The 26,763-nt window shown below is 54.1% G+C and overlaps 2 protein-coding genes across 17 annotated transcripts in view; both read right to left on the reverse strand.

Annotated features, from left to right (window-relative positions):
- The window catches only part of VAMP3 (vesicle associated membrane protein 3), a 160,711-nt gene extending 138,249 nt beyond the window's left edge, over positions 1 to 22,462 (reverse strand). The window contains exon 1 of the mRNA XM_078452492.2: positions 22,457 to 22,462. The gene's annotated coding sequence lies outside the window, so the exon portion shown is untranslated. The remainder of the gene's footprint in view (positions 1 to 22,456) is intronic.
- CAMTA1 (calmodulin binding transcription activator 1) overlaps positions 1 to 26,763 on the reverse strand; it is an 852,124-nt gene that overhangs the window by 127,327 nt on the left and 698,034 nt on the right. The window lies entirely within an intron of this gene.

Genomic DNA, 26,763 nt, shown 5'->3' on the forward strand with positions numbered 1-26,763 from the left:
GGTGAAGAGAGGGGGAGAGAGAGAGAGAGGAAAAAAAAAAGCCCTTTCTGGAAGAAACGGATGGCTCTAAATTGAAACCCAAATAACATAACAGCTTTCAAACTGGCATTTGCAATTGGGCTGAGCGAACCTAATTCAATATCAAAGGAACAGGGAAGTATTTTAATTATCTCGTTCTCATAATGGAAGAAGAAACTGGTTCTGTGGGAGGTAAACACCCTAAGCCACAAGGTTTCCCTGTAAATTACGACGCTCAACTTGAGTTGACAAGGAGAGGAGACGCTCCTTCCTGTTTGATGGCGTTCCCTGACGTGTGGCCTTTTACTATAGTCATAAAAGGGCAGTAAATTAGGAAGGCGCTGTAAAATATCATCAAAACCGACTGGGATCAACCACAAGAAGCCAAATTTCTAGCCAAAAGCCTTGAAAATGAGGGAGACATAAACAGCATTAAGCCAGTTCCAGGGGTGGAGGCTCCCTGGCCAGGGGAGAAAGCAAGATGTTGCTTCTAAAGGTGCAGAGCAGCAATTCTGGAGCCACACACAAAGCAAGATGGCAGGAGGCTGCAGAATGGGGAGGGCTGCCCCCTCCTAGAAAGTGGTCCTCTCCTGTGGGGATGTGCTCAGGCTTGGTACTGGCTCAAGAGGCAACTTGGGCAGAGACGCACTCTTTCCATTTACCACTCAGTGAACACTTTCTTGAGTTCCTATGTGCCAGGCACTGGAGGTATGGCGATGGGAGAGCAAGTCCCTGTCCACGCCATCCCAGTGGGACAGACAGGCGATGTGTTAAACATACAGTCTGATGGAATCAAGGTCAGCCGAGATGACAATCAGGAATGATAGTGGTGATGGCCACAATGGAGTAATACCTGGGCTGCTTGGGGAGCACCGCATCTCAGAAGCAGACTTAAGTCCATCTGAGCAATTTGGGAGCACCTACTCTGTGCTTGCAGAAGGGCTGAGTTCCTGCCCAGTCAATGGTAAATGAAAGCTAGTGTTTATCTGTGCTAGATGGTCCCTGGCTGCAGGCTTTACGTGACTTCCTGCACTGAATCTTCCCAAGAATCTTATCAGGCACTATTATTAGGATTAATTCCACTTTAGAGCTGAGGAAATGGGCTCTGAGCAGTGAGAGAACCTGTTTCTGGTCACAGTTTCCTGTTAGAGTTTCCTGCACTAGAACCCTGAGCAATCTCATTTCGTTCTGACCAGCCTGGCTCCAACACTGGCTGTATGAAAGGTTGAGATTCTTGATTCTTTATTTGTTGGATTGCTTCACCATTGAAAAAAATTGACATATGAGAACAAATTTCTTTGAGGAAATAAATCCTGGTCCTGGGGAAATAGTGCCTTAGACATTAATTGTGTGTGTGTGTGTGTGTGTGTGTGTGTGTGTATGTGTGTGTGTGTATGCTGACCAACATCTTCAAGGTGAATTCTCCAAGTGGGACATTCACCATTCCTGCCTCTTTCTGGGTATCTGGGTGTCTGATTAGCAGAGCAAGAGGCCACCCCAAGATCTGAGTACCAGTCAGCTTGGAGCCCATATTTGCTCTGCTGATATGCTGGCCTGACAACCTGAGGGTAGAGGACTCAGGTCCTTCTGGGAATTTCCTCAAGGTCCCAAAGTCTTCCAATCCTTCCCTTGGTCCTAGGCAGGATTGACATGAGTCACTTCAGGCAGACGAATGTTCACAGTTTCAAAAGTCCGTACAGGGAGGAGGGGGTGGTTGATAAGCCCCTGAACTTTCCCTCATGTCTCGCCTGATTGCTGCTATGTTTTTGTGCTCTGGTAACTTCTCCCCCACTGGAGGTGGGGAGAGGCCCAGCAGGCATGTTCTCCTGATATTTAAAGACAGAATCGAGTGACTCCCAGCCAAGGGTGGACCTTCCATGACCCAGGTATCTCAGTCACCTGGATGCAGGCCAAAGAGCCCCAGTAGTCTGTTGGCTGGAGACGAAGCTCAAGGCCACAACAGCAGCCCATAGCTGAGACCAGAGGAGGCCCTGGCCTCATGCCCAGCTCCTTCTCTTGACTCCTAGCAGCCACACTTCCCCTGTGGGAAGGGCTATTTATAAAACAGAAGGAGCAGTTTTGGCCATACTTCACCCCAAGAGCTCAACCCTCCATGTCTGAGAGAGAAAATTCCACTGCAGGGGACACCTGTGGGATGGCAAGACTTATTCAGGCGACAGATTTATAATAAACAGCCTTATTTTATAGAGCCCCAAATATTTGCACAAAAATGAGCCCTTCATATAACTTGTGCCATTTATCTCCCCGCTGTCACCTGGTCTATCTCTCTATTTTATTACTTTATTTTCCAGTTCCTCTCGCTTCTGTGCTCACCTCTCTCTTCTCATTTCCAGTGCAGCTGTCACTCTGGTGGGCCCTGTCTCCCCTCCCTTTCACGCTTTTCCTTCTGCCTTCTAGTGCCCCACCCCCACTAGCTAAGGGGCTTGGTCTCCCCAGGGTCCTCCTCCCTTCCTCTAGGATTCTAGGGAGCAACAGGAATGTGCCAGTGGGGAAGGGCCCCTCAACCAAACACCCTCCAGTCACTTTCCAGGGCCTGTCTCTCTTTTTCAGCACCCCGGACAGCACCCGGCATTGTCCTCTTGACAGGCTTGGGCTGGCCTGACTTCTATGGAGCCGCCTTAGCTGCCTCCCTGCCTCATCTCTTAGCATTTCAACACTACAAAGTAAACCCCAAGTGGTTTCTGACCTTCTGCAACCCCAAGACACAGGCTCCATTACAGACTGGCAAGTGCATGAAGAAAGAAGCCATTTTAATTTCAAAGTTCTGCTGACATTCGAGGGCTCTCCAGGTTTATATAAACAGAACACCCCGCTTGAAATATCACTTTGAATTCTGTTTGTGCAGTCGCGCCTCTAATGTGCTGCTGTTTTGGTTTCCCTCGGCAATGGGAGTCTTTGTGTTTTAATATTCAGAGGCACAAGGAAGCAGGAAAATTATAGCTGGGGACTCCCGGGCTTGGTTCTTCATCATCCAAGTTAAATTTGGCTGAATTGAGGGAAAACATCCTTTTAAAAGGGTGGTAAATGGGAATAATAATCTCTTACATTTACAAAACACTGGGTATTTTCAAAGCCCGCTCACATTCATTATCTTGTTAGATTTTCACAGCAATCCTGCACAGAATGTTCCACAAATAGCTATTGTAGGTGCTAGATATGAATGGCGAGGCTGAGGAAGCCTGCTTGACCCATGGAGAAACTGAGGCTGAGGGTGTGTAAGTGACTGGCCCAAGGTCACTCCAAGGTGGCAGAGCTGTGCAAGGTGGGCCAAGGCCGGGAGGTAGCCATGCCAGCCACGTTTTCTAGCAGGCTACATCCTGACTTGTGCCCCTTCCGTGTCTGCCAGCAACCACCAGAGGGTTTCTGTACATGGAGGTGCCACTTGAACTCCTCACTGGGACTTCTGCCTGTTTAGGGGAATTACAACCCAAAGCAAAGGGAGAAAATCCCTAAAATTAGCAAGTCTTCATCTATGGAACATTTACTTTGTGCCAAGAAGTGTGCTATATCCCTGATGTGTGCTGTTTCGTCTGACCTTCTTAACAACTCTGAGAATGGTTTTAGTTCCCTTTTATAGCTAAGAAAACTGATGTTCACAAGATTATAGCTAGTCAGTGTTAAGGCAATATCCACACTTAGGCAGCCTCCTCCAAAGCCTGAGCTCCCCCATCACCACGCCACGCACTTCCTGTTTCTCTTTGAGGGCAGTTTTTAGCATCGGTCATGGTGGGGGGACTTGGGTGGCTTAGGCAGCCTGCCTTGCCCTTCCTGTGACCGGCCAGGCTCTTTCCCTCCCTTGGGCAGCTCCTGGAGTGGGACCAGGTCCTGAGGCTGCCCCCTTGCCTGGCATGATGCCCTTCAGGATGGGAAGTCACTGTGCTGTACCCCACACATGGCCCAGTCATTGACGCAACATGCTGTTGCATGAATGGATGCATAAATGAATGGATGAGGAAGAGTCCTGACTCTGCAGGTGTGCAGAGGGGGGCAATGCAGCAGAAGGACAGCAGCGGCCCTGAAATGTAACACCTGCCCTGGCTCACCCCCCTTGCAGCCTCCTTTCTGCAGTGCTGACAGCCCCTGATGGCCAAGGTGAAGTGCAGGCAGCTGGGCCCAGAGCTTCCAGGGTTCAAGGTGAGTGAGGGCAGTGGAAAACTCGGGGGGAAGGTGGCGGGCAGTGGAAAACTCGGGGGGGGTCCATCAGATAAGCCTGATTTTACGTGCACAGTCTAGCTGGGGCTGGGCAAACTGATGGCGGGTTGTTCCAGGCTCTGTCTCCGGGGGTGGTGTCATTTATAGGTTCTTGAAATTTGTTACTGTTGATAACAGTGACGAGCCATAAATATCTCCAAGTGAGGAATGTTAATAACACAGGAGGCATTTTTTAAATGGTGGCTTTGGGGAGCCTTCAGCGTGTCAGTGCCAATGGGGCTGCTGTTGTCGCTGTCATATATCTGGGAAGTTATTCTGGGAAGGTCGCCCGGTGACTCGATTGTCATTATGTACAAAATATTTCAATTTTCCAGAATGGAGTCGGTTCTGGCGTCAATGAATCTTCATCTTCTCTCCGTTTTATGTCTCCCTGTTTGTCTCTGGGGTCTGGTTTTGTGTGAGCAGAAGATGGACGTAAATAGGGGGCTCAGGCTGGAACGGGACATTCCACGTCAGAGCTACAAAGGCAGAGAGGGATGTGGGATGAGCCCTCACGGAGGGAAGGGGGATAGATGGGCCACTCAGGACCAGAGAGGCACCCCTTCACACACCTTTGACCCCAATTCATCTGCTCCTCAGACTGTTCCCCGGATGCAGTTTGCAGCTTTGGGCCCCAGGCTTTTGCTCACACAGCCATTTCTCCTGCTAAAGTCCCCTCCCTGCCTGTCCACCCCCCAGAGCCCAGCCTGCCACCGCCACCCATCACTCTGCTCTGACCCAGAGCCAGTGCAGTGGGTGTGATTCATCTGGCACTTAATCACGTGCTTTCCCCTGCCACCGCTCTCCCATCCCCACTTGGCAACGGGGCTTAAATCTTGTTCTATTTAGCTTGTCCCCAATTTGTCACCACCTCCTCGTGGGCAAGGACCATATCATATTTGCTTCTGCGGTTCCCCAAAAGCCTGGCCGCTGCTGCTCCTTTTCCCCCATGCATCCTCTCCCTTCCTTCCAGCAGGGCAAACCACTGCCTGTTCCCCACGCCTCAGCAACGGCTGACCGCCTCCTAGGAACCACCCTGGCCAGGCTGGGGCCCCTCCCGTGTGCGCTGGGACCAGCCTGGGCCGAACATCGTGGCACCCACTTCTCAGGACCCTCTTCCCTCTTTGTCTGCTCGTCCCGGCACAGCATGGGGCACACAGTGGGTCCTGAAGAAATGAGCAGTTGCATGGTAGCACTTGGTGGGGGACCTGCTGGGACTTGGGGCTTGGCTCTGCCTCACACTTCTAAGGTGAAAATGACTATGTGGCCAGACCCCCATTTCGTGTCCAGCCCCGGGTTGCCCATGGATTGGACACAACTGCCCAATGTGCACGCTCCCTCTTAATAAATGCCTTATTAACTTGCAAAGGGCAGTCACGTCCTCCACGGGCCCCTGCAGGGCAGCTCCAGCCCTTTGAGCACTGGCCGTGCTTAGAGTCTGGCCTCTGCACAGTCCACGGTCTCCCAAAATGTCAGAATGGCTCTGCCTGGCAGGCACCCCTCCATACGCCCCCGGTGAGCTCTGAGCGGGTGGGGCTATCACGGTCACAGGCCCAGGCAGGGCACAGGCAAGGCACAGGGTTGTGAGGACCAGTGGCCATGCCAGGGCAGGCCACAGGGGCGAGGCAGGGGCGGAGGGAAGCCTGAGGCAACAGCAGTCCTCGCCCTGCCCCTGAACACCAGTGCAGCTGGGAAAGGGCATCTGGCAAGTGGGGACGGGATGAGCCTTCAGCCACATGCAGCTCTTGTCAGACTCTCATTAGTGAATTGGGCTCTGCTGCGGCCAGGCCACCCCGGGGCCTTCTGTCTTGTTCCAATGTGGGGCACAGCTGGCCTCATGTTCTGTTATAGCACTGTCCCCGGGCTGAAGGCCCTGGGCTGGGGAACCTTCCTCTTCTCCTGGAGACTCGGGTCAGCAGTGAGACTATGCACCTTTCTGGCATTCTGCTCGTAGGCATTGACACGGCAGGCTTTCCCAGCCGGGACTGAATCTTGCTTCTGAGGAGGGGCAGAGATCAGCTCTGGTTCATGCAGGGTCTAGGTATGGCTCCAGTACCTTCTTTCCTCCAGGTCAGAGTGATGCATGGGCTCTTTTGTCCCCCTGCCCTCTTGCAGCCATTGCTGACAGACTTTGCGGGAGGGGTCACTCTCCATCGCTTTGAATGACAGAAAACAGACCACTTGAAGTGTTGGAGATATAACTCTCTGGTCTACTGCCTTCGTTCTACAGGAGAAACTAGGGCGGGGTGGAAGGTCATGGCTAATTGTACCAAATTGATCTTGTTCACTGCTGGGTCCCCAGTACGCAATATATATCTATAAATTCCCTTCATTTGACCAATATTTATTAACCATAAATTTGGTGTGTGGCACTGTGTGTACATGAGTAGGACGTGGAGGGAGTGGTGATCGAGGCGGACCCTGCTCTTCCCACAGAGAGCTGACTGTGGGGAAGGGAAGATGGGCCGAGTGGGGAAGGAACAGAACCCAGATACGTCCTCTCCTCCCTTGGAGTCACTGTGCTGAACTAGCTATGTGGGTATTCAAGAAGTGCTCATGCCTGTCTGTTGCTGCTCTTTGTGTATGTGTGCGTGCGTGCATGTGCCTCCGTGTGTGTGCATGTGCGTGCATCTGTGAGCGTGTGCCTCTGTGTGTGCACGTGTGTATGTGTGCATGTGCACATATGTGTGCATGTACATGTGCATGTGCCTCTGTGTGTGCATATGCACATGTGTGTATGTGCCTGCGTGCACGTGCACACATATGTGCATGCCCACGTGTGTATGTGTGCATGTGCCTCTGTGTGTGTGCATGTGCATGCATGTATATGTGCGTGTGCATGTGTGTATGTGTGCATGTGCCTCTGTGTGTGCATATGCATGTGTGTGTATTTGCCTGTGTGCATATGCACACATATGTGCATGTGCATGTGTGTATGTGTACAGTGCACATGTGTGTGATGTGCCTCTGTGTATGTGCATGTGCCTCTGTGTGTGCATGTACATGTGTGTATGTGCCTGTGTATGTATGCATGTGCACACGTGTGTGCATATGCTTCTGTGTATGTGCATGCCCACATGTGTATGTGTGCATGTGCCTCTGTGTATGTGCATGTGCATGCATGTATATGTGCGTGTACATGCGTGTATGTGTGCATGTGCCTCTGTGTGTGCATATGCATGTGTATGTATTTGCCTGTGTGCATATGCACACATATGTGCATGTGCACATGTGTATGTGTACAGTGCACATGTGTGTGATGTGCCTCTGTGTATGTGCATGTACCTCTGTGTGTGTATGTGCATGTGTGTATGTGCCTGTGTATGTATGCATGTGCACACGTGTGTGCATATGCTTCTGTGTATGTGCATGCCCACATGTGTATGTGTGCATGTGCCTCTGTGTATGTGCATGTGCATGTATATGTGGGTGTGCATGTGTGTATGTGTGCATGTGCCCCTGTGTGTGCACGTGCACGTGTATGTGTGCATGTGCGCGTGTCTGTGTGCCCGTATACAATCCCTTGCTGGACTGTGCACTCTGGGAAGGTGGGGCTGGGTCAGTGTCCCTGAGGTTCCACATCCCAGTGTTTTGTTAAGAAATGCCCCCCAAGAACCTGCTTGCCAGGCAGAGGGCACTCGGCTCCTTCCTGCAGCTCACTCTCAGAACTGTAGAGAGCCGTGCTGTGCTCCGGGTGAGGAGGCTTGGGGGCACCGAGCTCAACCCTCTCGTTTTACAGATGGGAAGATGACAAAGGAAAGGCTGGGGGAGGCAAGGCCGAAGTAGTGAATAATCACAGTTACCGTGGTTTTGACTGTTCCCACACGCTGGGAACAGCACCCAGGAGCTCATTCCTGTTCCCTGCTGCCCTGTGGGAGAGACAGCCCTCCCCTGGCTTCACAGGCAGGAAAGGGAAGCTTGGAGAAGCCAAGTGACCTGCTCAAGGTCACATGGCCTATCCGTGGTAGCCATCCAGCTGGGCCTTGAGCTCTGACATTCTCAGCAGGGTTACGGGGCCACCAGGTGACCATGGGGACCCACCCCGTGCTCTGCTCCTAGAACCCTACTCCTCTCCCCATTTGCACGTGGCCTTCTGCAGGGCTGGGCTGGGGCTGGGGGAAAGGAGGTTTGAGGGTGGGCCGGGGACCCCTGGGGATCCTGTGGGGGCTGGAGGCCAGGGTCAGGGCTCCCTTCCTGCTGCCGCCAGGCTCTCACTCAGAGGGGCTTTGATTTGCTGTTAACACCCAAAGTTGAGCGGAGTCTCATGAATCATTCATGAAGGTACTCCAACTAGATCATTATTTTGAGTGTTGGGTGTCAGGGAAACAGTGTCTGACGGGTAAACATGATGTCTGATGGCACCACAGCCGATGGGGTGACCCAGCAGCCGGGCACCTGCCAAGCTGCTGGGAATTTTTAAACATTAGAAAAAAAAAAAAAACGAACCCAGGCTCAGGGAGAGCAGCAGACTCATCGCAAACCCTCATCGGGCGGAGGGGCCAGGAGGCGGGGAAGCAGGACAGTTCTCTGGCAGGAAGTGACTCAGCATTGCCCCCAGCCCCGCACGGGCCCAGGCTGCACCGTGAACCTCCTCTCAGCCAAAGAGCTCCTGCCCTTGTTTTCTCATAGAATTTCCCAACAGATCGGCCTTCTGGAAAAGGCCACGGAGGCCTCCAGCTCCTGTCTGTCCACCCTGGACCATGCCGCCCTCCCGCTCCCCTGGCTGGACCTGTGGCTGGCCAAGGCCCCGGGCCCCCTACACGCCTGGCCATGTCGCAGCCGCTTTCTAGCCAATGACAGGTTGTCAATAGCCTCACTACCTGCATTATTTAAGCAGAACAAGGTGAACCTCGGCTGCACCCTTGAGTGCAGATCAAATTGACGGCCAGAGTGGAAGCTACAAGCAATTAGATTTTCTAAAGAGAAAGGGAGGCTGAGGGGATGGACACAGGCCAAAGGGGACGTGCTGCTGGGGGTGGGGTGCTGGCCCCCTTCCCTGCCACCAGCCTCTCATGGAGCCCTGATGCCCATCCCTGAAGGGACGAGTCCTCATTCGTGGGTCCCACTAGGTCTTCTCCCACTGGTTCTTATTAACGAGGTGATAGAGACACATGCCTGCCCCCAGAAGAGGGACCTCCAGACACTAAGACTTGCCTTAGTCCTGGGTCCGTTTCTCCCATCCCTGCAGGGACCTTTCCAGCAGCTCCCCCCTGTCTCCCATACCCCTGTCTATCAGAGGCCAGCCTGCATGGTCACCACATGCTTTCTGTTCTCTCTGCAGATCACTTTCAACCAGGCCTGCTGGGGCAAGCTCCAGTGCAGTACCTGAGGCATGGGAGGGTCTGCAGCCAGGAGACAGTGCCCAGCCATGGGCCAGCAGCAGCAAAGGCAGAGTACAGGGCCCCCACAGAGGCCAAGGCCCGACCCAGAGAAATTAGGTCCCTGACCCAGCTGAGGGCATGGGCTCAAGAGGACTCACACTGCTCAGAGCTGGAAAGACCCTCTGAGATCAACCAGCCCTGTCTCCCACTGGCACAAGAACACCTTCTACTATACTGACCAGTCCCTCCTCTTAAACACTTCCCAGGATGGGGGCTTGCTCCCTCCCCAACCCTCTATGCCACCAAAAGCAGTTTGAGTCTTTCTTTCTTAACCTGAAGCCAAATCTGCTACCCTAAAGAATCTGCTATGATTTTATCTTCTGGATCCATAGAAAACAGGACTCTACTCTTCAGGACTGTGATAGTCCTTCAAAGATGTGAAGACAGATTCATGCCATCCATCCATCCATCCATTCACCCACCCATTCACTCATCCATCTGCCCATCCATCCATCCTTCCATCCTTCCATCCTTCCATCCTTGTATCCTTCCTTCCTTCTAACCACCCATTCACTCATCCATCCATCCATCCTTCCTTCCTTCCATCCACCCATTCACTCATCCATCCATGCATCCATCCATCCACTCAACTATCCATTCACAACCAGCTACTAATCTACCCATCTTCCGTCCATCTAGTCACCGATTCATCTAACCATCTACCCATCCACCCTTCTATTTAACATGTACTGAGGACCTGTTAAATGCTGACACCACTCTGGGTATTGAGAGATGCAGTTTCTGGCCTCCTGGAGCTTATTCTCCTGGTGCTGAGGCAGACATGTAACCAGAATCACACTATGACATGAGTGCTAGATGAGAGCAATGAAACTAGCATGGAAGATGTCTGTAGCCCAGCATGCCCACTTGCCTCCTCTGATAATCCTGAGGACTCCAGAGCCCTCCTCATCCTTATCAACCTTCTCTAGATGACTCCCAGTCTAGACACCATCCTGTTCAAGCTCAGTGCCTACAACTGTGCTGGAAGCTGTCTGCTCTAGACTCTGTGTGAACAGGCCAGGCCTGAGCCTGTGGGTGGTCCTTCAGTGCAGAGGGTCTGTCAGGGCAGTCTCTCCTGGAACTGGGGGTGGGAATGTCTTCCCACGTTTCATCCCCTGGAGAGGAGGAAATGTTTGTGCCATTAACCTGAAACACTCTTCCAAGCTCCTTCATAGATCATTGTCTGGTCGCTTTTCGATGCACCAAAGAACATTTCAAATGAGTCCCTGGCGGGCTCAGTTGGGAAGTTCTTTTGGCCACTTAAAATTTCAGCCTCTGAATGTAAGGCACGCTAGCGGTAATTGTTCAAGAAAATCAAATGAAAGCAGATACAGCAAGTTTCTAGTTATTTATCAGCCATAGATATAGGCCACTTTTCATCATGCTGAGCCTCCAGAAAAGATAAAAGAGAATTGATCTGAGTCTCTATTGTGGAAGTGCCGTGTATTGCTGGCATCCAAGTTCGGTCTTAAAGGAGCCATTTCCTGGCCTGGATTGTGTTCTGGAAGGCAGCTGTTGGGTCTCAGGCTCTTCCCCCAACACTCCTCTGGAGAGGTTGTGGTTGCCTGGCATCCTTTTTCTGCTTCCTAAGGGTCCCACAGAGGAACTGGTCAGCCTCAGCCTGGTTGCAGGGGCCTGGGGCTCTGGACCTGAGTGAGATCTTAATTTAGAACCACCACTCGGAGGCCTGTCCCATTGCCTACTGGCTTCTCTCCTCCCAAACCAACCAGGGCAACCTCCTTATTCTCTGCCGAGGGACCTTGCCTGGGCCACATGATTCAGAGGGCACTGGCCTTCTGGTGTGGAACCTGTCCTTTGCTGAAGCCCTCCCACAAGCTACCTCCCAAAAGTGTGAGATCAGGGGTGGGAGAGATGCAGACCAGGCAGGGGTAGGGCCACCACGTCCAAAGGACCAATGGTGTCGGCAGAGGATGGCCGAGGGCACTTGGTTGTTCCTCCCTGTGATGGTGAATCTCGTGTGTCAACTTGACCAGGTTAATCTCATGTGTACCCAGATATGAGGTCAAAGACCAGTCTAGATGTGGCTGTGAAGGTATTTTTTTAAGATAAAGTTAACATTTAAGTCAGTAGATTTTGGGTAAACAGAGTACCCTGCATAATGTTAATGGGCTTCATCCAACCAGTTGAAGGTCTTAAGAGGAAAACCCAGGTTACCCAAGGAAAGGAAGAAGAAATTCTGCCTAGAGACTGACTTTGGACTCAGGACTGCAACATCAACTCTTCCCTGATCTCCAGGCTGCTAGTCTGCCCTGTAGAATTTGGACTTGCCAGCTCCACAATTGTGAGCCAATTCCTTAAAATCAATCTCTGTGTGTGTCTCTCTCTCTCTTTGGATGTATGTACACACACACACACACACACACACACACACTCCTATTGGTAATGTTTCTCTGGAAACCCCCCCACCTAGGAAGCTCATGCTCTACTCCATCAACCCCATCAGATTCTCAGAGGCTGCCCAGATCAGGCCAGTCTAGCTCTTCCTTCCTGTGCAGGTCTTGGGGCCAGAGTTAACAATCGATCAACCAGTCCACGATAAGAGAAAATCACAATGCTTCCTGATCCTTATTGAGCATTTGTTCTATGCCAAACATTAACCTGCGTCTGTACCCCAACCCTGGGAGGTAAGTACTATCATCACTCCCATTTGGAAGCAGAGGAAATGGATGGTCAGAGAGGTCCAGCATCTTGCCCAAGGTCAAGCACAGCCAGTAGTTGGTGGAGCCCAGACTCGAATCTAGCTTCGTCTAAGACCCTTGCCCGTGAGATGGGTTCTGGTCCTGGTATTTATTGGGGAGCCCGGGGAGCATTACTTTGGCTCATGTCGGGAGTTCTAAGTGCCATCACCTTGTCACTCTCTCCCACAGATGGAGACATGGGTGGGAGCGGGCAGCGGGGAAATGAAATCTAAAAAGCTATGTCATCCTGAATGATTCTTTAGCAGCTGGCTGCCCCTCACTGCTCCAAGAAAGGCAATAAAGCCAGGAGAACCTATAAAAGCAAGTGGTGTGGGACTTGACAGATCTGGCTGTCCCTGGCAGGTGACGGCCAATTCAACCACAGAGTAAAATAGAAGTTGCAGTCAAGTGGCCAGGAAGAGAATGACCCTGAGAAACCTGGCCTCACTGCTCATCCGAAGAATGGGCCCTTGTCGGTCTGTGCGGGAGCGGGTCCTAGCCATGGCCCCAGGGGAGGACAGGCCATGGCATATAGCTACAGGTGGACACGAATCTTACGGATGAGAGGTGGGTGCGTGTGGTCAGCTCATGACACACGTGTGGGTATGTATGACCAGGCATGGGGCTTGGGGAGAGGCGAGGAAAATTCTGGGCTGAGGACCCAAGAGCTGTGATGAGGTTTGTTCTAGATCAAACTATATCTCCCTGAGAGATGAACCCTTGTTCCCAAGATCCAGCTAGCACCTGGCACGGAACCACCGTGTCTGAACCCTCATCCGTTTACACCTGCCTCTGGTTACACAGCCTGAATGGGCAGACCAGCCCCTCCAAGCTGCACTGAGGATACAGTGTGCTGCTCTAGGCCCATCTTGGGCTGCAGTTGGTGGGACAGACAGCAGGCCACCAGCCTCCGTGGACCCAGAGAGCCCTCCTGCCTCCCCGCCCAGGTGGCTCCTAAATGCTGTCAGCCCACCTGCACAGACCACTGAGCTCTGTCCCCTTCACCCCACCTCCAGGCCTCCAGGCCTTGTCACTTCTTCAGTGGCCCACAGTGGCCCACACGGATACAGGGAGGTGCTGGGAGAGTTCAGGTGAAACTGCTGGGCTGGGGACCTGGGAAGCCAGGGAGAGCACCACCAGAGGGTAGCCGGGCCTTCAGCCACGGTTCACCAGGACACCAATCTCCTCTTTTTCTCTGCAAACGACACCTTTTTGGGGCAGTTTGCCTCTCTGGAAGGCTGACTGGAGGCTGGCCAGGGCCAGGGAGGGGTGTCTGTGAGGAGAAGACCCTGCCAGGGGAGTTCAGGAGCCTGGGTTCTGCAGAACTGTGAGTGGGGAAGTTCCTCCTCTCGGCGTCAGATTCCTCATCTGCGGAGAGAGGGGTGATGGCCTCCCCCAGATTCTTTGGACATGGGATGGCACCTTTTGGGGGGCAGGAGAGCTAGGGGCAGGGTGCCTCAAACTTTGCTGAGTGTCAGAATCACCCTGGAAGCACCATGAACCCCCAGTAACTTGGGGAGCTCTCGCACTTACTGGGCACTCTGGGGGGGGCTGATGGGGAGAATCACTGTAGCCAGGCTCTTGCGGTGGCTCCAAACCAGGCTGCACCCCCTCCCACCGACCTGGGGAGGCGCCAGGTGCCTGTGGTGCCCAGCGGGTGGGGAAGCTCCAAGGAGGTGACCAGCCGAGCTTTCAGCGTGCAGCCCATTAGGGCCTCGCCTGGTGCCCCTGAGCCCTGGCATCTCGGGCAAGCTTCCTTCATTGCCTCACCTCTAAAACAAGGCCAAACCTCCTCAGCTTATTAGCCAGTTTGGGCCTCGGCTTCCCCACTTCTCCCCTCACAACACTGTTGTGAAGAATTAGTGATTAAGGCACAGGCTGGGCCTGCCTCTGCCAGGGCGGCCGGGGAAGTGTCCGGGCTCAGAGACAGTGAGAACCAGCCTCCAGATTCAGCAGAACCGGGGGAGGAAACAGCTTCCCACCTCTTTTGTTTAAAGAAGAGCCAAATTAAAGCGCTAAGTTTATACATTAGCTTTGCTGCAGACAGGAGAATTTAAATAGCTTTCTAAAAGGTATTTTTAAAAACTGCGTTTCAATGCTCCATTGAAAGGTTCTCTGCCGTGCCTTGGAGTTTCTGCGGCTGCCAAAAATACTATGAAAATTATGAACATGTAGTCTACATTGGCTCCGAAAGGGTTTGCCAACTTGCCTCCAATCATCTAAAAACGGATCACATTGGATCTGAAACACAGGCGCTCATTTTGCCCAGTGAGATGATCTAGAACCTCATGGAAGGGCGTCTTTTTTTGCAGACCTGCCTTGGCCCCCATGGGATCCTTCCTGAAACACTCTCTTCTTAGAGGATGGGACCCACCCAGGACAGTTCTCTCCCGGCACCCTCTGCTCTGCCCCCTCCCATGACTGTAAGTGTTGGGTGTCTCTGGGTTCGACCTCCAGCCTCCCACTCTGGTTCCTAATTCCTGACTAGGGTCATGACTTCTCCACCCAGTTCCAAACCAACGGCACCTGCTGCCGATTGGCACGTGCTTTGGACTGAATGTCTGTCTCCCCCAGAATCCACGTGCGGAAGCTCTGACCCCAGTGTGATGGTATTAGGAGGTGGGGCCTTTGGGAGGTAATTAGGGTTCGATGAGGTCATGAGGGTGGGGCCTCCACGATGGGATTGGTGTCCTTCTATGAACATGATGAAACCAGAGGTCTCTCTCTCTCTCTGCCATGTGAAGACACAGGCAGGGGACAGCTTTCTATGAACCGGGACACAGGGCCTCACCAGACACCAGATCTGCCAGTGCCTTGATCAGGGATGTCCAGCCTCCAGAGCTGTGAGAAACACATGTCCCTTGTCCAAGTCCCCTGGTCTGTGATACCTTGTGATGGCAGCCCCGGCTGACCAGGACAACAAACCTATCAGGGCGTCCACAGGCACCTTGATCGCAAAATGGTCAGAGAAGCACAGTGCTCCCAGAGGGGTCTTCTCTTCTGAGTACATGGCATGGCCACCCATACAGGTTTTCCAGCTCTGAATCCATCCATCACCCTGCCTCCTGTCTGTGCCTCGGCCTCACATCCGAACCATTAGCCAGTGTTGTCAGCCTCACCTCAAGGTGGATCCCAGACCTCTGTCCTTCTCTCCCTCCTCACCCTTCCGCTTTGGTTTATGCCACCTTCCCCTCATGGGGCCCCCGCCAGAGCCTTCTGGCTGGTCTGGAAGCTCCACTCTCGCCTCTGTACAAACATCCATTTTGCCTTTAGCAACCACAGGAAGCTCTTAAAACGCATCAATCAGATCATGTCAGTGCCCTGCCTAAAATGCCCCAAACCTGCCCCTGCCCCTGTCCTGAGTGAGATCCACACTCTACCCTTTGTCCAGGGCCTGGAGGTCGTCCCGGCCACCTGTGGCAGCCCTCCTGTTCCGTCCTCCTTGCTACCACCCATGCTTGCTGTCTTTGTCCATCTTCTCAGCCTCAGTGCCTTTGCACTGGCAGGTCCCTCTGCCTGGAACATTCTTCTGTATTACTCTGTCAGAGCTCAAGTGTCCCCTCCTTGCTGACCCCAGATCAGTAAGACCCTAGACCTTCTACACATTCAACATTTTCTTGTTCATTTGCTCACTGTCTCTGTTTCCTCCCATAGGACCCCCCGCCCCCTCTGTGGGAGTGGGGACCCCAGGACTCCAAGTACCTGGGCCCAACACACACCCTTGAATAAATACATCCTGATCAATGAAAAAATAAGAAGTAGGAAGGGTCCCAGGCTATCCCCCACCTGCCTGCAATGGACCAGGCAGTGAGCGTCTGGTCACCACCTGGTCCACCTAGTGGGATCCTGACAGGACCTGCCTGGTGGCTCGCTCATGATAGTGGACCTGGCTGAGGAGTCGCTGGTCCTACAGTGAGAGTGGCATTAAGCATCGTGACAAGGCATGGATGGATTTTAGAACACAGGCATCTGAAGTCCAGGTTCCTTAACTTCCAAGCATTGGTCTGGCCCTCGGCAGGGCAATCCCTACCTCACGGCCTTGTTTCTCTGGTGGGCGGAGCCTCTTCCTGCCCACATGTTTCACAAATAGCTGCAGCTGTCATTCTTACTGCTCCCATTGACAAGAGCCCAGGGGCTTGGGGGTTGGGAAGAAGTCATGGAGAATCCTCATTTTCCAAGGACAAGGCCATAGGAGATCCCTGCTGGCCTTTAGGGATCTGGGCACAGACAAGCATGCTTCTTTTTTTTTTTAATTTTTTTTTTTTTTTACATTTATTTATCTTTGAGAGACAAAGTGAGACAGTGTGTGAGCGGGGGAGGGGCAGAGAGAGAAGGAGACATAGAGTCCAAAGCAGGCTCCAGGCTCCGAGCTGTTGGCACAGAGCCTGATGTGGGGCTTGAACCCACCAACCGTGAGATCATGACCTGAGCCAAAGTCGGATGCTCAGATAGCTGACTGAGCCATGCAGGCGCCCTTGAGCATCCTTCTGACCTGATCCAAAGACCCCAGAGGCAGTCTGCACGGCGATGCCTGGACGCCCACCACCTCGTCCTGCACTGGCGGGCAGCTCAAAGGACCGCCAGGCCTCCCACATAACCCTGTGTCCTTGAGTCCCTCCTCTGGGCATCCCTTTCATTCCAGGGGGGACACAACCCACATCACATGTCTGGAGTGGTCACAGCGCAATCACACATATTCCCATTAGGAGCAGGGCCCTCTGCTGCAAGGTGCTGGTGAATGCAGATGCTGAGCCCGGGGGCTGTGCTGGCCGGGGGGTTATGCAAGAGAGGTCAACTCAGGAGACCACAGCTGCAGCTACGGCTGGGGCCAACTGAAGGCAGAGAAGCAGGAGATGTGGCTGGGGGGCAGGTGGAAACCCCACAGTGCAGGGCGTATCTTGGGCAGACTGGGAATTTGGATTTATCTCTGAGAGCAGGCGTCACTGAAGGGACTCTAGTGGTGGGGTCGGGGGGCCCTTGGATGTCGTGGTGGGGCCTGTGTTTCCCACCTGTTATCAGGAGCCCTTTCTTGCCATTTGATTTGCTTAAACAGTGAAGAACTGATTAGAAGTTTTAATTGTTTCTGGAAACTTTAAGGCCTTGGAGCGGTGTGAAAGGCCTACTTTCAATGTTTTACAATAATGGTCTGTTAACAAATTCCAGACTTAATTTATCCAAGAACTTGTTAAAATTCCCTCTGTGCAGCCACCAAAGGAATGTGCTTTTGAAGTCATTTACTTACCAATAAATTACAATGGTCTGAAATCATTAGCAGCAAAGTAAATTGTTTTAATTGATCTGAACTTCCTTACGACCCAGGGACTCCGTTTCTGCGCAAGTGCACTTTCTAAAAGTCTAAAATAACAAATTAATCTCTCTTGAATCCTGTCATCTTTGGAGCAGCCCTTTCGGGGGCTAGGCAGGGGACAGAATCCATGGTGAGCACAAGGTTTGCTGCATGGCCCCAGAAGGGCCCGGAAACATTGCATTTTGGGGGTGGGGGTCCTGGTTCCAGGTTACTCTCTCCGTTACGGGGAAGGGGAGGCCTCAGAGAACCAACCTACGTGAATAGTGTTCTTTTTCTTGTCCCGCCTTGTGGTCACATGCCTTACGATGATTTTTCCAGCTCCTCATACGTATGTTTTCCTGTATCTCCAGTACGTATGACAAGAAAAAAGAAAAGTAAAACTATGTAAAAAGCTTGGAGAGTCTGCGTCTCGTGACCTTGATTCTCAGACTGCTTCCTGAGGGAGCCCCAGAATGTGTGCTAAGTGGTCTGGATAGAGGCAGCCCTCCTCCCTGATGCCTCCAGAAGCTGATACCCAATGTCACGCCCTGGGGGGTGTGCAGAAGTGCTGGTCACTTTGAAAGCAGGACCATCAAGTAACTGGAGCCATGCTTGGGACTCCTTTGGGTCCCCTCCAAAATTAGTCCTGACTGGTAGAGGGGGAGAGAGTGTGGGGGCTGTTGGGGGAGCTGTGGGAGGACACCTCCTCATGAAGCCCTCATGAGCCACCTCCAAGATGTGAGTGTCGAGGCCAGACTGCCCCAAATCATGGGACTGCGTGCAGAGAAGCCAGAGTAGGGGGGCTCCTGCAGGGTCCTGGCCACCCTTGACCTTAGTTCTCGAGAACCAGACTTCTCTGGCAATACTGGGGGTGGGAGGTGGGAGCCCCAGCATCCATCCAAGTGGCCTCAGCTTGTGCCTAAACCCCTGCTCTGCCTCTGTGGAATGTGCTGCTCTGGGTGCCTGGAACTTTCCTTCTCAGCTCAGCACTCCCACGTAAGTGGCCCAAGGCAGCCCCGGCCCGGCACCCAGCAAGGCTGTGTGACCCCGGGACGTGTGCAAATCCTGCCAGCAGCGTTTTAGTTTTCAGGGCGGTGATGGTGGCTTCTGTTCCAGTGACCCCCACCCCCCACCCCTCGCTCACACCCCTGGGAGGTGGATGGTCTGCAAGGGGCCACTAGGGACCTCAGGGTTCAGGGTGGAGACTTCCAGGACCAGCGTCTAACTCGGGGTTTGGCCTACAAGTTCCTGTTTCCAGAGCGCGCTCAGCGTGATTGTGCCAAGCCCGAGGTGTGCACAGGGCTGGCAAATCCCATTTGCACACAGCCCGGCTTATGCAGCCAGCAACCGGGGAGGCTGATCAAACAAGATGAGGCCGGGGCTGAAGCCACACAGCCAGGAGGGCAGCTGGGGTTTGAGACTATCACAATAGTTTGTCTTGCCACATTGATGGAGGGGCCTCGGGAGGTAACTTAAATTTACAAGCAGGGAGCCATTTACATCTCAGCAAAAGCCCCCTCTTATTATCCCTGGAATAAAAGAAGGCAGGCAAGGGCTTTGGGGGGTCCGTCCCAAGGCCTTGCTCTGCCGTCCCATTGTCAACACCACCAGAGCAAGGATTTCTTTCCTGGAATTTTGAGCAAAGCCTCCAAGGACTCTCCCTGCAGAAGCTGTGTGGCAGAGGTCCTGGGGTGAGGGGAGGGGGTAGGGAGTGGGCGGGAAGGGCTTGGGAGCTGGGTGCAGAGACCCATCACCAGCCAGGAGTCAGCGGCCTGCACGTGGCCTGCACAAGGACACACAAACAGCTGTCACAGCTGTCACAGACAGCTCTCCACCGTCAACGCCACAAGCCCGGACTCTGCACTCACCAAGGGGCTCTGCCTTCTCATAGGCCACACGTCCCAAAGTCAACCTCTGTTCCTCAGTTGGGAAGGAGACATAAATACCCTAGGAGATTGGCTTGAGAACACCTGTGCCTGAAAGCCTGAACGAATGTGGGGGGAGGAACGCAGGGAGCCCGGCCTGGAGGGCAGAGGGGTGCAGACCCCCCAGGAAGAGGGCACGGCCCTCCCCTGTGTGGGCACCCTCTCTCTGCCACACCTGAGGGCTTCACCTCTGCAGGCACACACGTGCTCTGCCCAGTGCCCGGCTGAGTGAGCGACCCGGTGACGCGAGGACGGGCAGAATTAACGCAGAAGACAGCCTTGCCAGGAGGGAGGGAGGTGACCCCAACACCCTTAACCCAAAAAGAGGCGCCCGAAGGCAATCTCCTGGAGGAGGCAGGAGCGAGATGCCACCCCCTCCCCCCACCAAACCCAATCTCAGGGAGGAAACAAATGTTAATGGCAAACACTTAAAATGGAAAGGGAGTCTATTTCTCCTTAACTGTCTCTGGCTGCACAAAATTCTGAGAAGCGATTGAAGGTAAATTGCTTGGTTTTCAATTTTAAGCTGCACTTCCCCAAGCACGATCAGTCTTCCCTGATAGTGGCAGAAAATAATAAGCGTCTGATGCGGACTTGCCCTGGTGCCCAATAACATGGTGGGATCGCATCCCCATTTCATTATGGGAAGACAGAGAGCGCCTTAAGCAAGTTTATTGATATGATAAATGGTCCCGACACTTCCCTTTGGGTGAATCTCCTGCCTGGAGGCTGTTGGCCTGGCTCTGGGGGCTGGGGGGGGGCACCCAGTGGCCCATCTGAGCCCTGGGTTCAGGCCCTGGGTTACCTCACAGGGAACGAACTACAGGGTCGTTTTGGCCAGGGTGTGCTCAGATCTCCCCGTCTGTGCTGCGTGGGGTTTGAGAGTCCACGGCCTGGGTCTCCCGGGGCCTGGGTTCAAACCCCTGCCCCACCCCTCGCTCTCCTAGGCGATCGTGGACACGCCAGGTAGTGAAGGTGGTCGCGACGGTTACATAAAACGACCCTGCAGAGCCGTTAGTGTGGCTGAATCACTCAATCCCCGGAAAGCCATGAAGACTACAGAGGCTTCAGCTCCCCCTGGCCCCGGGGAACCATCTCCCCCTTCCAGTCCTCAGCCCAGACCTTCTGTGCAGAGAGCTGCGTGCTCCAGACGGCGGAGGCCCCTGCCCCCAAGCCTGGCAGGGCCTGAGTCCCACCGCAGGCTGGTGGCAGCTATGTGTGTTAGGGGGTGGCAGGACTGGGGTGGGGGCTGCCCTCCCTGCCCGGCCTCCTGGCCTGTGGCTGATTTGGGGCTGGTGCTAGGAGTAGGGTTTCTCCTGGCTGGGAGGACAAGAAGGTCTCTTGCCAGCAGACCCCTGAATGGGCTGAGGCTGTGCCTTTCCACTGGGCCCCAGCCTCAAGGGGCCTCCCAATACCCAGGGGACCCAGGGTAGTGACCCGTAGCCCAGTGCCTACTCAGCACGGCGGAGGCTGCCACAACTACTTGAACACATGCACGTGTGCATGAATGAATGAATGAATGAATCGAGAGACAGGCATGAACAGAGGATTGAGGGTCTGTCCCCCCAGAAGCTGCAGGTGCCTGGGACAAGGGAGGAGCCTAGAGGTGCTGGTGCCTATTAAGTTCCCTGGTGGCCCTTCCCTTCCAGGACAATCTCTGCGCCTCACTCCCATCACTGCTCCCTCTGGGGGCTTCTCTGCCCCTGGGACCCTTCCCTGGGGAGGGGGTGCCTCCAGGTCCCGGCCTGCCTGGCAACGGGACCCTGGCCCCAGCACGCTGAAGCTGGAGAGGTTTGCGTGGAAGCCAAGCGCCTGGGGAGCCAGGTGTCTCGAACCTGTCTGAGGTTCTCATCTCTAAACACTTAATGTGAAGATAAATGGATCCGAAAGGAGCATTTCCCCCTCAACCATGTAAACACGGAGCGGCAGACGAGTAAGTAACATTAGGCCTGACACGGGGAAGCTGTGAGGTATTACTCACCCTGATAAGTTTAATGTATAATTTAGAAACATATCATCAAGATGGGAAAAAAGGGAAGAACCTCTTAAATAACTCTGAAAGATATTCAGCTCTGAGATCACAGGCGGTTAGAGCTCAGGGTGTTCGGCAAAGCCCCCTGCAGACGCACACTCCGCTCCTGGAGTAATCAGATTCAGATGCATCCTCAGGCGGGGGGGGGGGCGCTCCAGGGAGGAGAGGCTCACCCGTGCCAGAAGGGGGACCCGGAGGGGCCTCCTCCTGACCAGAGCCCGCCCGGGGCCTCTGCGGGGCACAGCAGGCCTGCCTGCAGGAGTCAGGCTAGGTGCTGGACAGGCGTGGCCTGTGCCGGCTACAGGCTCTGAACCTCCCTCCCGGCCCCGCCCCGGGCTCCTCTCCCCTGGTCCTGCTGTGGAAGCCTCTTCTTTCTCACCTGGATCTGGGGGGCTGGGAGGAGGGAGGCGTGCAGGCAGAGTGGCCCGGGGACAGGAACCATTCCTGGCATTCGTGCCCCTCTCCCGGGAGCTGGTGGTGGCTGCGTGGGGCTCTTCGCGGAGCTGGGTGTGTGGGTAGCGACACAAGGTGAACTACGATGGGGGTATCTCAGGGACATCACAGGTCCCTACCTGAAATATCTGGGCCACCTCCTGGAGCGATGCGTCCCCCTCCCCCAACGGCAGGATGGGAGGAAACCCCAGCCTGCATTAATCTTGCTCTTCTCCACCCACCAGGGAGCCCAGGCGGCAGAATACTTATTCCTGGCTCAGCCACCTGCTGGCCACAGCACTGAGCCCCTCTGAGCCAGTGTGGCCTTCTCTGTAACGCTGGGGGCGCTGAGATACCTCAGTGATGTGAGGATTGAGTGGGACGTTCCCCCAAGGAGACAGTGCCGGCCAGCGTGACCAGGAGGGGGCAGCCTTCTCTCCTTCCCGGGTGTTTCGGCCTGACAAGCCCAGGGCAGAGCGGCGACATGGGAGGCAGGCTTCGGGGCCAACAGGTACTGGCGAGGGGCCAGTTAGGGCCGGGGCTTGGGGCAGGGGTTCGGAGCCGCTGCCTGATCTGTCCGGGGCTTTCAGAAATACTCAGTCTGTGCCTGGGCCTCTCCTGGGTTCTCAGGTGGTGCTGGTAACGTTTGAAAGCTCCCAGGTGGCTTTAACGTGGACCCAGGGTTTAGAACTGCAGCCTGGAGGCTACACAGGGCCCTGGGTGGCCCTCGGGGCTGCACAGGCTCTGTCTCGGGCCCAGGGGAGTCCAGATAAAGATCTTTTTCCAGTAAAGGGGAGGACTTGGGTTTGAACCAAGGACACTTCGCTAATTTCTGGGGGCTCATCTTCAGAGTGTGTCCACCGCCATCACGTGCCCTCCTGCAAGCTGCTGGAACCCATGACCTGGCCCTGAGGTGCAGCTGCAGGAAGGCACTGTCCACGCTGCTGGGGGCCCGGGGTCTGAGGGAAGGACACAAAACATGCCTATGGCAGAAGAGGGCCCAGGCTGGAGACAGGAGACCCTTCCTGAACTTCCCCTTTACTTTTGCAAACATCTTCTGTCCTCGTTCTGGCTCCTTCTCCCTGGTCCCCGCTGCCTTTTGCTGGAACTTCTCTGACCACCTTGCCTTTTCTAAATGTCTTTAGGGATATCTGGTGTGAACCCTGTTCCCTGTCTCTGTGAGCTCCTCCGGGAGCTCTGTGCCTGGAGTACTGGGAGACACAGACGTTGAAGGCTCGGCCTGGCCCTCCAGGCCGTGGGGCCCGGCTGCAGAACCAGACACACGTATATCCCCAGATGGGACAGACACATGGGCTGGGCTGGTTGTAAGGCTGAGCTGACAGGGTGGGCTGACTTGAGCAAAGTCCCGGTGGGTTGGGGACTGATGAGCTGTGTCTGCTGGCCTGTCTCAGGTCCAGAGTATCGATCTGAAGCGTGCTCCCCACCCAGGATGCACGAGCTGGGGTGTTCTGGGTCCTGGCCATCCTGTTTGTCCCGTGAGGTCTGCTCCCACCCTCCTGCAGCCCATCATCCACCCCGCAGCCTGCAGGGCCCCACATTCACTCTGTCCCGGGCTTCCCTCCTCACTTACAGCGAAACCCCAACTCCTTCCAAGGCAGCGAGCTGAGCCCACCTGCTCTGTGGTCACCCCTGCAGCCTCGCTGCCCACTCGTCTCCTCCCTGCTCATCCACTGGGGGTGCGCTGGCCTCCTGGCTGGTCCTCAGACCGTCCAAGCTCCCCAACATGTGAGAGCCTCTCTGCTGGGAGCGCTTTTCCCCCGGACTCACTCACGGTCCATTTCCTCAAGCCTCTGCTCAAATGTCACCTCCACAGAGTCTCTTCTCGGCTGCTCTATCTAAAGCCCTGCGTTACCCCTTCCCTTGCTTCTCCTTTGTTTTTGTTATAGCATTTATCACGATCTGAAATTATATTACAGGCCCACAATCCAATTCCAAAATCCATAAAGCTCTGAAAACCAAAAGCTTGTTCATAACTCATTTGGTGGCAAAACGTGATCCGAACTGACGTGAGGCTATTTATAGTCTTGGTTCATCCCTCTTAGTGTGAATATTCATACATTTTGCTGCAGAAATATTAATGCGTTTGATTACGGGGTGTTACTCCACACCCCGCTGGGGACGTTACATAATATACGGTCTGTGCACCGTATTACGTTTTGAAAATGCAAAGTCTGAATGCCAAAACCAGGTTCCTAAACCTCAGGACTGCTGGCTGTGGGGGCTTGGTAATTCTTCGCTCCAGAGGATGGTCCTGTACACTGGAGGGTTCTGGGCAGCAACGCTGGCCTCTACCCTCTGCGTGCCAGTAGCTGTCCCTCCAGCTGTGACAAACAAAAATCTCTCTGGACATTGCCGAACTGCCCCAGTTGAGGACTGTCGGCTGCAGTATGTCTGGCCTTAGGGCTTTCGGGTGAGGGGTGGACCCCTGTCCTATGTGCTTACTTTTATGGGATGTGAATACCATGGGGACAGAAATTAGATTCGTTCTGTGCTCTGAAGTATTCCCAGTACCTAGAGGGGTGTCTGTTGCAGGGTTGGCATTTAATAAATAATTGTCGCATAAAGGAAGAAAGGATTCTATGGTCCTTCTGGGGTCCATCTCACAGGTTTATCAGAATGCCTTTCAGATGTGCACCCCCAACCCCACCCCCCAGCAGGTGCAGTGGACAACCCACCTTCCCCCCTGGCTCGTCACCAGGGGTGCAGTAGTACCCCTAAGGGTTGGGCCCCCCGGGGGGTGCCCAGCTCCTGCACTTGACCCCACCGCCCCTGAGAAGTCTGGACATTGCTGGCCTCAAGCCATTGATCTCTAGAGTGGGGACAATGACCCTTGCCCACATCTTGAGAGACAGTGCCTTTAAAGGGCTATATACCCATTTACTGTACAGAGTCGACTTCCCTTTATCTTCTTGTGTACCTGGAACAGGTTTGGGCTGTGGAAAGGCCTTGTGGATCAGGCCTTGCTGACTTGTGAGGAGCCAGAGCCTGCAGATCACCAGTGTGATCACGGACAGGTTGAGGAGGGAGTGAGGGTCAGGGAGAGGGGCCCTTGGCAAGCTGCGGTCTCTGGTTTTTGTCCCGATAAAAAGTGCTCAGGTGCGAAAGGTTACTGAGTCCTACAGGCATCTCTGTCCAGTGATAGTTCAGCCTCTGCTGACTTACCCCCGGTGATGGGGAGCTCATCCCCTCCTGGGGCACCCAGACCAATGCTCCCTGCCCACAACAATGTTTCTGGAGTTCTCAGGCCCCCTCATTTCACATCCATACGGGGCCACCGATATTTTTGGTTTTCCCAGGAGGGTCCCAGTTTTAGTCTCTGCATTAACAGGACTCCTTTCACTCTCCAGGGGAGGTTACCTTTCTTTCATCTGAGGCTTCTATTTAGCCCCCACACTCCCCCACAACATGGAGTCGATCCCTGTTCCCCCAGGGCCTTGGGTGGGTGTGGGAGGAGACCCACTTCAGAAGAGACCAGACTTCTTGCTAAAGACAAAGCCCAGCCACTCTCCACCAAGTAGGTGCTTGATCCTTGGTCTCACCTTCAGATTCCTTCTTAGCTGATTTCCACTGGAAGGTTCTGGAGAGTATGAGTTCAAAGCCTGGGTGGGGCTTTTTAACATCCAGCAGATGGGGGCCCACAAGCAGGTGATACTGGGTGCATAGGGGTGGGTGGGGGTAAAGGTGGCTCTGTCTGGGACATAGACAAGGAGTCCGTGACAGAGGCCATGGTTGTCCCCAGTGTCCATTTCCTACTTCCTCTCAGTGCACAGCCTCCTGGACTCAAATGACTTTTCCCAGCTTCCTGTGCAGCTAGGCATGATCACGTGACTAAGCTCTGGCCGAGGGGGTGTAAGTGAAAGGGGTGTGTGCAAGTTCCAGGAAGTATTCTTCATGACAGCTGGGATACAGACACGATGGGTGGAGTTAGAGCAGCCATATTGGACCAGAAGCCTCTGGAATGGAGTGCAGAGCAACAAGATAGAAGGAGCCTGGGTCGCTTGGAAATTGTGGCTACCATATGAGACCTTGACTGACTCTTGTTTACAGAGAAATGAACCTTTAGCATCTGAGCCTCTGTTAGCCTACATTTTCTGCCACTCAGCAACTGAATGGAACCCAACAAATCCAGAACCTGAGCAGAACTTTCTGCTGGAGATAATCAATCGCCCAAGGGTGCCAGGCAGGAGGCTGGTGAAGGTCAGGGAGGTGAGGCCCTTAGGGGCTCCAGGGGGAGGGGAATTAAGAACTCACGCCAGTTCAAACTCTGCATTATCGGAAGGACAGAGAGCCCACGGCAAACAGACGGGAGTGTGGCCGATCCTTTATGGGACTGGCCACTTCCTAGCAGAGTTCTCCGCTTTCCCCAATGCAGACTCCTACTTTTGGGGACCAGAGCCAGCTCCACCCTGTTGCTGAGAGTCACAGAAGCAACAAATGTAGCCTTCGCCCTCCGGGAGAGAGCATCCCCAGAAAGCCAGCTGTAACACAAAGTCCAAGACTGGCAGGAAGCCCGCTGGACTGTTCTAAGTGCCAAACTGCCGTCCTGGGCTCTGCGGCTTTGCTTAGGCCCGGCAACACTGTGAGAAGCTCAGGGGGGCCGGGGGGGGGGGGATTCCTGTCCTCTTGCGGCAGATGAGGAAACCGAGGCACGGCTTAAAGGAGCTGCTCCAAACCCCAATACTGAGTTGGGAATCAGGCCTGAGACAAAATCAGCAAGAGGATGCCGATATGCTCCTAGTGCCCTGCGACGGAGGCA

Source organism: Panthera onca, chromosome C1 (assembly GCF_046562875.1).
Source record: "Panthera onca isolate mPanOnc1 chromosome C1, mPanOnc1 haplotype 2, whole genome shotgun sequence".
NCBI lineage: Eukaryota > Metazoa > Chordata > Mammalia > Carnivora > Felidae > Panthera > Panthera onca.